The sequence below is a fragment of the Lipotes vexillifer genome, unplaced genomic scaffold (genome assembly GCF_000442215.2).
Source record: "Lipotes vexillifer unplaced genomic scaffold, Lipotes_vexillifer_v1.1 scaffold93, whole genome shotgun sequence".
Taxonomy (NCBI): Eukaryota; Metazoa; Chordata; class Mammalia; order Artiodactyla; family Lipotidae; genus Lipotes; species Lipotes vexillifer.
In genome coordinates, this window is record NW_006786452.1 from 436,003 (window position 1) to 446,644 (window position 10,642).

Consider the following 10,642-nt stretch of genomic DNA (forward strand, 5'->3'; position numbering starts at 1 on the left):
TTTTTTTGTTTAAATTGAGGTATAGTTGATTTACAGTGTTGTGTTAGTTTTAGGTGTACAGCACAGTGATTCAGTTATACATCTATATCTATGTATCTATTCTTTTTCAGATTCTTTTTCCGTATAGGTTATTAGAGAATATTGAGTATAGTTCCCTGTGCTGTACAGTAGGTCCTTGCTGTTATCTGTTTTATATGTAATAGTGTGTAGATAGATACACACTATTTTATTAATCCCAAACTCCTAATTTATCCCTGCCCCCCAACTTTCCCCTTTGGTAACCATAAGTTTTCTATGTCTGTGGGTCTATTTCTGTTTTGTATATAAATTCATTTGTATCTTTTCTTTTTTTTAGATTCCACATATAAGTAATATAATGTTTGTCTTTCTCTCTCTGGCTTACTTCACTTAGTATGATAATCTCTAGGTTCATCCTTGTTGCTGCAAATGGCATTATTTCCTTCTTTTTCTATGACTGAATAATACTCCATGGTGTGTTTGTGTGTGTGTGTGTGTGTGTGTGTATGTGTGTGTGTGTCACATCTTCTTTATCCATTCCTCTGTCGATGGACATTTAGGTTGCTTCCATGTCTTGGCTATTGTAAATAGTGCTGCCATGAGCATTGGGGTGTATTTATCTTTTCAAATTGTGGTTTTCTCTGGATATATGCCCAGGAGTGGGATTGCAGGATCATATGGTAGCTCTATTTTTAGTTTTTTAAGGAACCTCCATACTGTTCTCCATAGTGGCTGTACCAATTTACATTCCCACCAACAGTGAAGGAGGGTTCCTTTTTCTCTACACTCTCTCCAGCATTTATTATTTCTAGAGTTTTTGATGATGGCCATTCTGACTGGTGTGAGGTGATACCTCATTATAATTCTGATTTGCATTTCCCTAATTATAAGCTATGTTGAGCATCTTTTCATGTGCCTTTTGGCCATCTGTATTTCTTTGGAGAAATGTCTGTTTAGATCTTCTGCCCATTTTTTGATTGGGTTAATTTTTTTTTTTTTGATATTGAGCTGTATGAACTTTTTTTTTTTTTTTTGCACGGTACACGGGCCTCTCACTGTTATGGTCTCTCCTGTTGCGGAGCCCAGGCTCTGGACGCGCAGTTTCAGTGGCCATGGCTCATGGGTCCAGCCACTCCGCGGCATGTGGGATCTTCCCGGACCGGGGCGCGAACCTGTGTTCCCTGCATTGGCAGGTGGACTGTCAACCACTGCGCCACCAGGGAAGCCCTGTATGAACTATTTGTATGTTTTGGAGATTAATCCCTTGTTGGTTGCATCATTTGCAAATATTTTCTCCCATTCTGTAGGTTATCATTTTGTTTTGTTTTATTTATAGTTTCCTTTGCTGTGCAAAGGCTTTTAAGTTTCATTAGGTCCTGTTTGTTTGTTTTTGTTTTTATTTCCATTACTGTAGGAGATGGATCCAAAAAGATATTGCTGCAATTTATATCTAAGAGTGTTCTGCCTGTGTTTTCCTCTAGTTTTATACACTTAGGTCTTTAATCCATTTTGAGTTTATTTTTGTGTGTGGTGTAAGAGAATGTTCTAATTTCATTCTTTTACATATAGCTGTCCAGTTTTCCCAGCACCACTTATTGAAGAGGCTGTCTTTTCTCCATTGTATATTTTTGTCTCCTTTGTCATAGATTAATTGACCATAGGTGCCTGGGTTTGTTTCTGGGTTTCTATCCTCTTCCATTGATCTATATTTCTATTCTTGTGCCAGTACCATACTGTATTGATTACTGTAGCTTTGTAGTATAGTCTGAAGTCAGGGAGCCTGATTCCTGCACCTCTGTTTTTCTTTCTCAAGATTGCTTTGGCTATTTGGGATCTTTTGTGTTTCCAGAAACATTTCTAACATCAAATTCAAAATAATAGTTAACAGTTACAGAGCACTTGTGTGTGTCAGGCACTCTTAAGGACATTATGTATATTATTTCATTTGATCCTCCCAACAAAAAGTACTATTCTTATCCCTTACTCCCCACCCCCCAAAAAGGAATCGTCAGAGAGATGTAATTTGCCCAACTGGCAGGGTTGCCATCAAGCTGTAAAATACTATTCTGTGCTGTCCACCTCTGGAGCTCTCTAGAGCAGCCAGCTGCCATGTTTGTGAGGTTCTGAGAGAGTCAGTCTTAGGTGTGCTCTCTGATGATTAATCTCTGTCCTTCTTATCTCTAGCCCCTGATTGTGGGATCTTATAGATGTCTGGGGTGAATACTTTGAAAGTGGTGTGGGAATGCGGGTGCTGAGTGAGTTGGGGAATTTTACTCTTCAGGGGAATTGTTGGAAGTTTTCACTCTGCTTTTTTTCCCCCTTTGAGTTTCTTATAGGAGTTCTAAGTTAACTGGGATAGTAACTAGTACACCCCCCTTTCTGCCCATCAGTTGCTCAGCTTAGAAAACCTACAGTTAACATCATATTTCATGGTGAAACATTGAAAAATGTCCTTACAGGAAGGCGAGGATGCCCTTTCTCACCACTCTCACTATTCAGTCGTTGCAATAAGGGGAAAAAGAAGTAAGTGTAAAGATGGGAAAGAAGTAAAACTGTCTCTATTTGCAGATGACATGATTGTGTACATAGAAATCCTAAGGAATCTACAAAGAAACTGTCAGAACTAATAAGAATTAAGTAAGGTTGCAGAGAATCTGAGGTTAATATTAAAAAAACCTATTTTCTGTTTACATAGTAGCAGCAGAAAACCAGAAAATGAAGTTTAACAAACAAATCCGTTTATAGTATCTACAAAATACCATAAAATACTTAGGAATAAATTTAACAAAGATATGCAAGCCCTCTTTACTAAAAAACATCAGAATAATGCTGAGAGAAATTAAAGAAGACCTAAGTAGATGGGGAGATATGCCATGTTCATGCATCAGAAGACTCAGTTTGTTAGATGTTGGTTCTCCTAAAATTGCTGTGTAGATTCATTGCAATTCTAATCAAAATTCTACTGGCTCTTACAACTCAAGAAGTAGACAGCCCAGTTAAAAATGGGCAGAAGAATTGAACAGACATTTCACAAAAGAAGATACACAAATGGCCAATAAGCATGTGTAGGGATGCCGAACATCATTAGCCATCAAGAAATGCAAACTAAAACCACAGCTCTATACCACTGTATATTTATTAGGTTAGTTAAGATTAAAAAGACAGACAATACCAAGGTTGGTGAGAATGTGGAGCAGCTGGAGTTGCCATATACTGCTGGTAGCAATAAAAATGATACAATTACTTTGGAACGTGTTTAGCAGTTTCTCAGAAGTTAAACAGAAACCCACCATATCACTCCGCTTCTCCACTTCTAGGTATTTAGTTACCCAAGAGAAATGAAGTAATGTCCATGCAGATGTTCACTGAAGCTTTATTACAGTAATCCCAAACTGGAAACAATGTAGTTGTCCATCTTTATTACAATAAAAAGTCCATCTACCATTAAATGGATAAACAAATGGTGGTACATACATATAATGGAATAGTATTCAGCAATAAAAAACCCAAACAGCTAATGTCCGCAACCTGGTCGTCATTAAGCCTAGTGAAAGAAACCCGAAGCCAAAGTACATAATGTGTGATTCCATTTATTAAAAATCATAGAAAATGCATGCTGATTGACAGTGACGTAAAGCAAATCATTGGTTACCTGGAGCCAGGGGAACAAGGAGGGAGAGACCTCAAAGAGGCATGTGGAATTTTGAGAAGTGGTGGAAATTTATCTTGATTGTGGTGGTGGTTTTATTCACATATACAAGTGTCAAAATTCATTAAATGCTCTGCTTTAAACAGTGCAGTTCATTCAAGGAAAATCATACCTCTAAGTTGATAAATAAAATAGTGACTGACAAGTGCATGTTAGAAAATATGTAATTCAGTAAATAAGCTGTACCGGTATAAGCCATTTCTAGTTGCTAGTTCATGTTTTCATAACATAGTCATATTCCATTGAGGTGTAACAGTCCTATTAAGAATCACATAGCTGCCAGATCTGTTAAACAAATAAAAGACTTCATTGTTTCTTAAATTTTTTGTAGTAAGAAGGTATAACAGAAGAATCTGTTACTCTTGTTTTAGTTCTGGTACTTGGATTTCCTGTGTTCCTTTTTTCTTCCTTTATTCCCTTCCAAGCTATTTTAAACTTATTACCCAGAAGTTAACAAATTTGAATTTGTTGATTTGGGAAGTAAAAAAAACCTTTTGTTTCTGATCTGTTACCAGATGAGTCCATAAACAACTGTAAACTTCTGTAACCATTCAAACTTCTCCCTTCTAAGTATAATTTTAGCTTCATAATTTCACATATGGAATTAGACCAAGTAAGTATAACAAGATCCATGATTAAATATATAATTTTCAATAATAGGAAAAGTAAATGGAAAAAAATCCACCTTTCTCTCTACGGAACTTCACATTTGTTGTAATAACCATGAGCTGCAAAAATTGTAGTGACTCCCTCACCCCACCACCTCCATTTTTAAAAAGCTATAGGATCTTTTGTTACATAATTTTAACATAGATTGTCAGGTTGTTTTCCCATATGTCACTGTAGAAGTCCTTAAAACACAATGTCATCGTTTTTGGTGCTGCTATAAGCACTTGTGCTACTTACCTTCATTCAAACTTATGTTTTCTGTTTTCCTTTAGCTTTTTTTGGTATATGCATCCATGTACCTTACCCAGTCATATTTAAGATTTTTTTTCATAAGGCTGAGAGAAGTGGATTTAGAAAATGTGATTATCAGATACAGTGTTTAAACAAGTGTGATATTTAGGATCTGCAGATGATTAAAGAAAATAGCAAATCTTGGTTCTGATTTATTTCTACTGGCTCTTTCTGGCTGGTAAGTCAGGTCTTAGAACATTGGAAGAATGCAGATTTAAGTTATTGTCAGTGATTTCAGCTCCCGTAGAATTTTTGATGTTAAGGTTCTTTAAAAATTGGGGATAATAAGAAGAGCCCTTACCTTGTAAGAAGATTCTTTCCTATGAGCATCTCCACCTTAAATTAAAAAAAAAAAAAAAAGGTTTTTAAAGGCCTTTAAAGAAAAGATAAAGGACTGAAGGTGTAAACACACGATACTGTTTGGTCTTTGCCATCCTCTTGAAAAACAGAAGATAAGGCTCACCTAATTTAAGAACACTTTAACTCTTGGTATCTTGGGTATATTGTAACAGGTACTGGCTTAGCAGATTTTGAAGCTAAAGAGGGAGCCAAGAAGGGTGGCGTGGTAGGAAGAATTTGCCTGTTTTCCAAAGACCCTGCCCTGAAATTGAGTGAGGCAAAAGTAATTGACAGGATGATGGGTGGTGGCAGGCAGAAGCAATAAGGAGAAAAAGGCAGAAATTCCAAATGGCCACAAGAAAGAAGGAGAAGGAGAGTTGGGAGGAATTCACCCAGGCTGCAGATGAAGGGCACTGCCTTTATATAAAGGCCAAGACATTGGCCCGTTGTGTCATTTCTGATGTCCAGGGTCACCAGTCTCTCATGCCCAGCCATACACATGCACCCCCTTGGCTAACAACTATTTTGAAAATAGTCGTTCTCATTAATTGAATATTATGGTTAAATGAGAATTGACCAAAAAGTAGTTTTTATTTGAAGTCTTACTGCAAATACCTTTAGGAATGCCCACATTCCTGTGGAAGTTGTTTATAGTGATCATTGTCATCTCTTTCACCCCAAAGTACCATGTTCATTTTGAACATCGTTCTTCTTGAACGTAGGGACTGTCTTTTGTTAGTGTTTTCTCGGCACCTAGTTTGTTATGTGGCACAGGTAGGCACTTGTCAAAAGAACATTCGTCATCGTTTAGTGAAGATGAAGGATGTTCAGGTGATAGTCTTTTTTATATGAATCCTTGGTGTTAGGTTACTCCCTGTGCCCTGCTACATTGAGAATTAAAAAACAGTGAAGTCCTGTGAGACTTGAGATGAATAAACATCCAGCTCTTCTGTATACGTGGAACTTCATCTTTATCCTGAATTTCTGTTATGAAGCATTATAGGTCTGGCTCCATGATCCAATATTCACCTCAGGATTTTAAAAGTTTTTTTTAAGTACATTATCTTTAAAGTTATTGAAATGTGATAAAGCAACATCATCTTGTTTCTTTTAAAAAACGATTTTGAAAGCAAAAACGTTAAGAAGTAACTATTAAAACTTAAATTTATATTGTGTATATTGAGCAGAGAGTAGAAGTTATTTCCAAATTGAGATGCAGGAAGCTTTAAAATGCCTGTTCATCCTTTATCAGCATTACTGAATGAATCAGCAATTTGCTCAGGTCAGTGAACTTTATTTTGAACTGTAACAATAGTTTCTATTTCCAAGAATATAGAAAAATTCATGTGTGACATAGGAATCTGAATTTGGTGTTAAGAAATTAACAGAATTTTAGGTCTGGAAGGCTGTGGGTAGGTCTTATATCTTACTGTTCAGGTTTGAAAAATGATAGAAGGTGACAGATGTTAGAAGGATGTGTGCCATTCTTACCTGGTTTAGTCATTACTTAGTTATTGTTATTTGGTAAAATTGGATTATTGACCACTTAGATGGCTTTCAGAATTAGGAAAATGGAATTTCAGAACAACTTTTTGTAGTGCTCCATGCTAATGAGGCCAAGTTCGGGTAGTTGTGTTGGCTGTGTTTATAGTTGCCAACCTTTGCTCTCCTTTGGCCAGTTGCTCCCAGAGCTGGGCCTCCCTTTTGCTCCTCCTGACTCTGGAAAACCTATCCAAGGAATCTTCTCTGAGTACTTGGCTCAGCGGCATTATTCCCTTATGTATTGGGATAGCTGACTGCGCTGTGTTTGGAAGATACAGGTGATTGGGGTTCTGGGTTTATCCTAAAAATGCCAAGTCATTTGTTCAGAAGCAAGTACCTGCATTGGGCCAGGTACTCTGTTATATGCTTGAGTTATGGCAGAGAACAAGTCAGGCAAGGTTTTTACATTTACTCTGAAATCTAAAGGTGAGGAGTTAGTCAGCTGAAGAGTAGAAGTCCAGGGAGTGGGGAGAGCATGTGCAAAGGTCCTGAGGTCAGAAGGAGCTTGGTGCCTTTGGGCGAGAAGGAAGGAAGGTCAGGCTGGAGAATAGTGAGAGAGGGAGACAAAGGCTTTTGAGGCAAGGCTGGGTTAATAGAAAACCCAACCAGGCAGGTCTGGAGGGCATGCTAAGGATTTAGAATTGATCATAAGAAATTGGAAGACATGGGGTTTTCAGCAAGGGAGACATTGATATTGGGGAATAAATTGGAGAGGATCAAGAGGGGCTTGAGAGGGCTGAGGCTTTTGTTATTTGTATTATTATCATAATTAATAGATAATATTTATAATTTGTTTGCTTTGGGCCACTGTGTTCAACCCTTTACCCTCATTTTCTTCATGTAAACCTCACAACAGCCCAGTGAAGTGTTGCTGTTATCCTTGTTTTACAGGTGAGGAAAACAGGACCCAACCCAGCAAGGGTTAAGCAGGTTGTCCAAGGCTGTATAGTGAGTAAGTGGCAGAGCTGGGATTTGAACCCAGACAGCGTATGATTCTAGACCCTGTTCTGTTAGCCAGTGGGCTTGTGTTCTCAATGTATGAGGTCATGGTCCATTATTGGTTCTTGAAATTTGAGTGGATCACAACTGGAATTATTTTTTTAATAGAACAGAGTAGAAATTAGACTACTTTGCACTAGTAAGGATAAAATATTGATATGTGAAATTTTGTGCCACTTTTCATTTTATATATTTGTACATGTGTGAGCTTGTAAGACATTGCAAGAGGATAAACAGCATTTGTCTAGGCAAGAGCAAGTGTGATGGCTTGGACTGGAGTTGTGGCATGTAGACGGAGACAAATGGGTCTCAGCTGTAAGAGGTCGAGGCACCAGGTCTCAGTAAGAGATTGGACACTGGGGCCGAGTGTGGGAGGTGTCAGCTATGAGTCCCACGTCCCGGGTGGCTGTTAACTGCCCGATTCTCAGCTGCAGCTGATGGGACTTGGTGTTGGCGTATGGCCCAAATCTGCAAGCTGACCAACTTATGAGCGAGCCCGTCACAGAAAACAGCTCAACAGGAGGGTTGAGCCAAGAGTAAATTCTCTCTCTTGAATTTGAGGCGAGTAGTGAGCAAACTGGTGGCAGTGGGCCACACAAACACATGTGGCCTAACAGCAGCTCTAGAGTGAAGGTATAGGAATTGGTCTTTGTTTTATGTGAACATATCTCTCCATTTATTTAGGTGTTCCTCAGTGTCTTTCAATATAGTTTTTTTAAATTGAGGTAAAATTGGTATATAAACATTATATAACCTTCAGGTGTTTACCATTATAATTCCACATCTGTGTACATTACAAAGTACTTACTGCTAAATCTCTAGTTACCATCCATCACCAGCCATACAGCTGACCATTTTCATCTATTTTGCTCACCCCTAACCCTGTTCCCTTCTGGTAACCAGCAGTCTGTTCTCTGTATATACAAATTTTATTTTGTTTTTGTTTGTTTTCTTTTAGACTCCATATATGAGTGGGATCATACAGTATTTATCTTTCTCCATCTGACTATTTACACTTAGCATTATACCCTCAAGGTCCATTTGTATTGTTGCAAATGGCAAGATTTCATTTTTTTATGGCCGAGTAGTATTCCATTGTATATATATACCACATCTTTATCCATTCATCCATTGATGGACATTTATGTTGTTTCCATATGTTGGTTATTGTGAATAATGCTGCATTGAACATGGGGGTGTGTATATGTTTTCCAATTAGTGTTTTCGTATTCTTTGGATAAATACCCAGAAGTGGAATGGTTGGATTATATGGTACTTCTATTCTTAATTTGCTGAAGAATTTCCCCACTGTTTTCCATAGTGGCTTCACCAATTTACATTACCACCAACAGAGTAGGAGGGTAAGATTTGTATAGTTTTAAGGGTTTGCAAGGCAGAGGATAGGAAAGAATAAGGAGGCTGGGGACTTGTGCAGGGACATAGCAAGGCATGTGGTCAGCTGTTGAATCTGGCTTGCCTGGGGAGGGTATACAGTTTCAGATAAAGTGGAGGGCAGTGGTCTGTGTGGTACCACACACACAAGATACATAATTTCTTTGAATGATGGTTCCTCCCCACTACTCCTAACACTAATTCCTTGTGTTGAGAGATGAAATATTAAGACCCATTGCTAAAGGGAATTTACTACCCTCTCCTATGGGCACAACCCAAAAGTCGAGGTAGTCCTAGGACATGATTTTGGAGTTGCTATGATTTCATGTGGTATGCTGAATCAGTAAATGATAGGTTGTGATTCTTGACCTTCGGTAGAGTTTAACCACATAGTGAGAGATTTTACTGTAGTTGACTATTTCTGAGGAACTCAACATTTCAGCTATAATGAGCACCTTAAAAATAAACACATAAGTGAAATAGAATTCATGGATGCACTTCATGTGTTTGTTACTAAGACACCCTGTCTTTGAGGTGGAATTCACCCATGATTTGGGCCTGGTCTGTCTGAACTTTAGTAGTTCTTACTTCTCCTTTCATTTTTGTTTGGAGTATAGCAACTGAAAACAGTAACATTTATTCAGTCACTGAACATTTGTGGACCTTCACATTTCTGGCAGTGAATAAGGTGTCAGAAGAGCAAAAGTGAACGACACAGGGATGACCCCTGTGAGGAGCTTTTCAGCCTCCACTGTGGTTGCCATGCCATGGTGGGGTGTGCACACACACCTCGGGGTGCTCACTGCTGGCCATTGGGGGCCGGAAGAAAATATTAGAGCTTCTCTTTCAACGTCTTACGTTCAGCCTCTGTGTGTTTTATAACATATGTAATATATAAGAATGGTACATGTCTGAACTATATGGACAAACATACATATATTGGGGCTGCCCTTTTTTTTTTGCCAGTAGTATGTATGGATCAAAAAAAGTTTGGAGGCTACCGTATGTTAGTATGTATTTTTAAAAATATACATTTTTGATAACATTCTCTTATGTTTTAGCATTTTGAGAAAACCAAGAGTTTCTGTGTATGGTAAACCATGTTCTTAACGGTGGAGTAGTCCTATTTGTTGCCTACATTTTGTCGTGTCAAGTAAGACTTGTTATGTGAAAAAGACTCATTACTAAGATCTGGCCTGACAGATTTGAGGCTTTCAATCAAGGGAAGTCCTTTTCTTCTTCATGTTGGAGGGACTTTACCTTTTGTATTACGTGTCCCTTGTTCTGAAGCCCAAAGTATGACCTCTGGTGATCGGTACACACGCCCATTAATGTCTTAAAGCAACAGGATTGGGATGCCACCCAGAAATTTCTCGGCTGCCCTGTTTGCTCTTTGGAGCTATTTTCTCCGTACAAAATGTCTCATTTTCAGAGAGCCCTGAAATCCTTGCTTCAGAAAGGTCTTCCCTCCCTCACCCTAAGAACATTTTTCCTAAAATTAGTTAGAAAAACTCCTTATCAAGAACCAATTTTAAATGAGGTAAAGTGAATAAATGCTTCCAGGCTCTCGAGAGGCTGTTGTTTTCAGTTGGGTTTTAGTGATGAGTATTTTAATCGTTATTTGCTAGTGTCACTTTAACAAACCTCTTTACCAGGGTTTTCTGCGAGTGACACCTGGCCTGT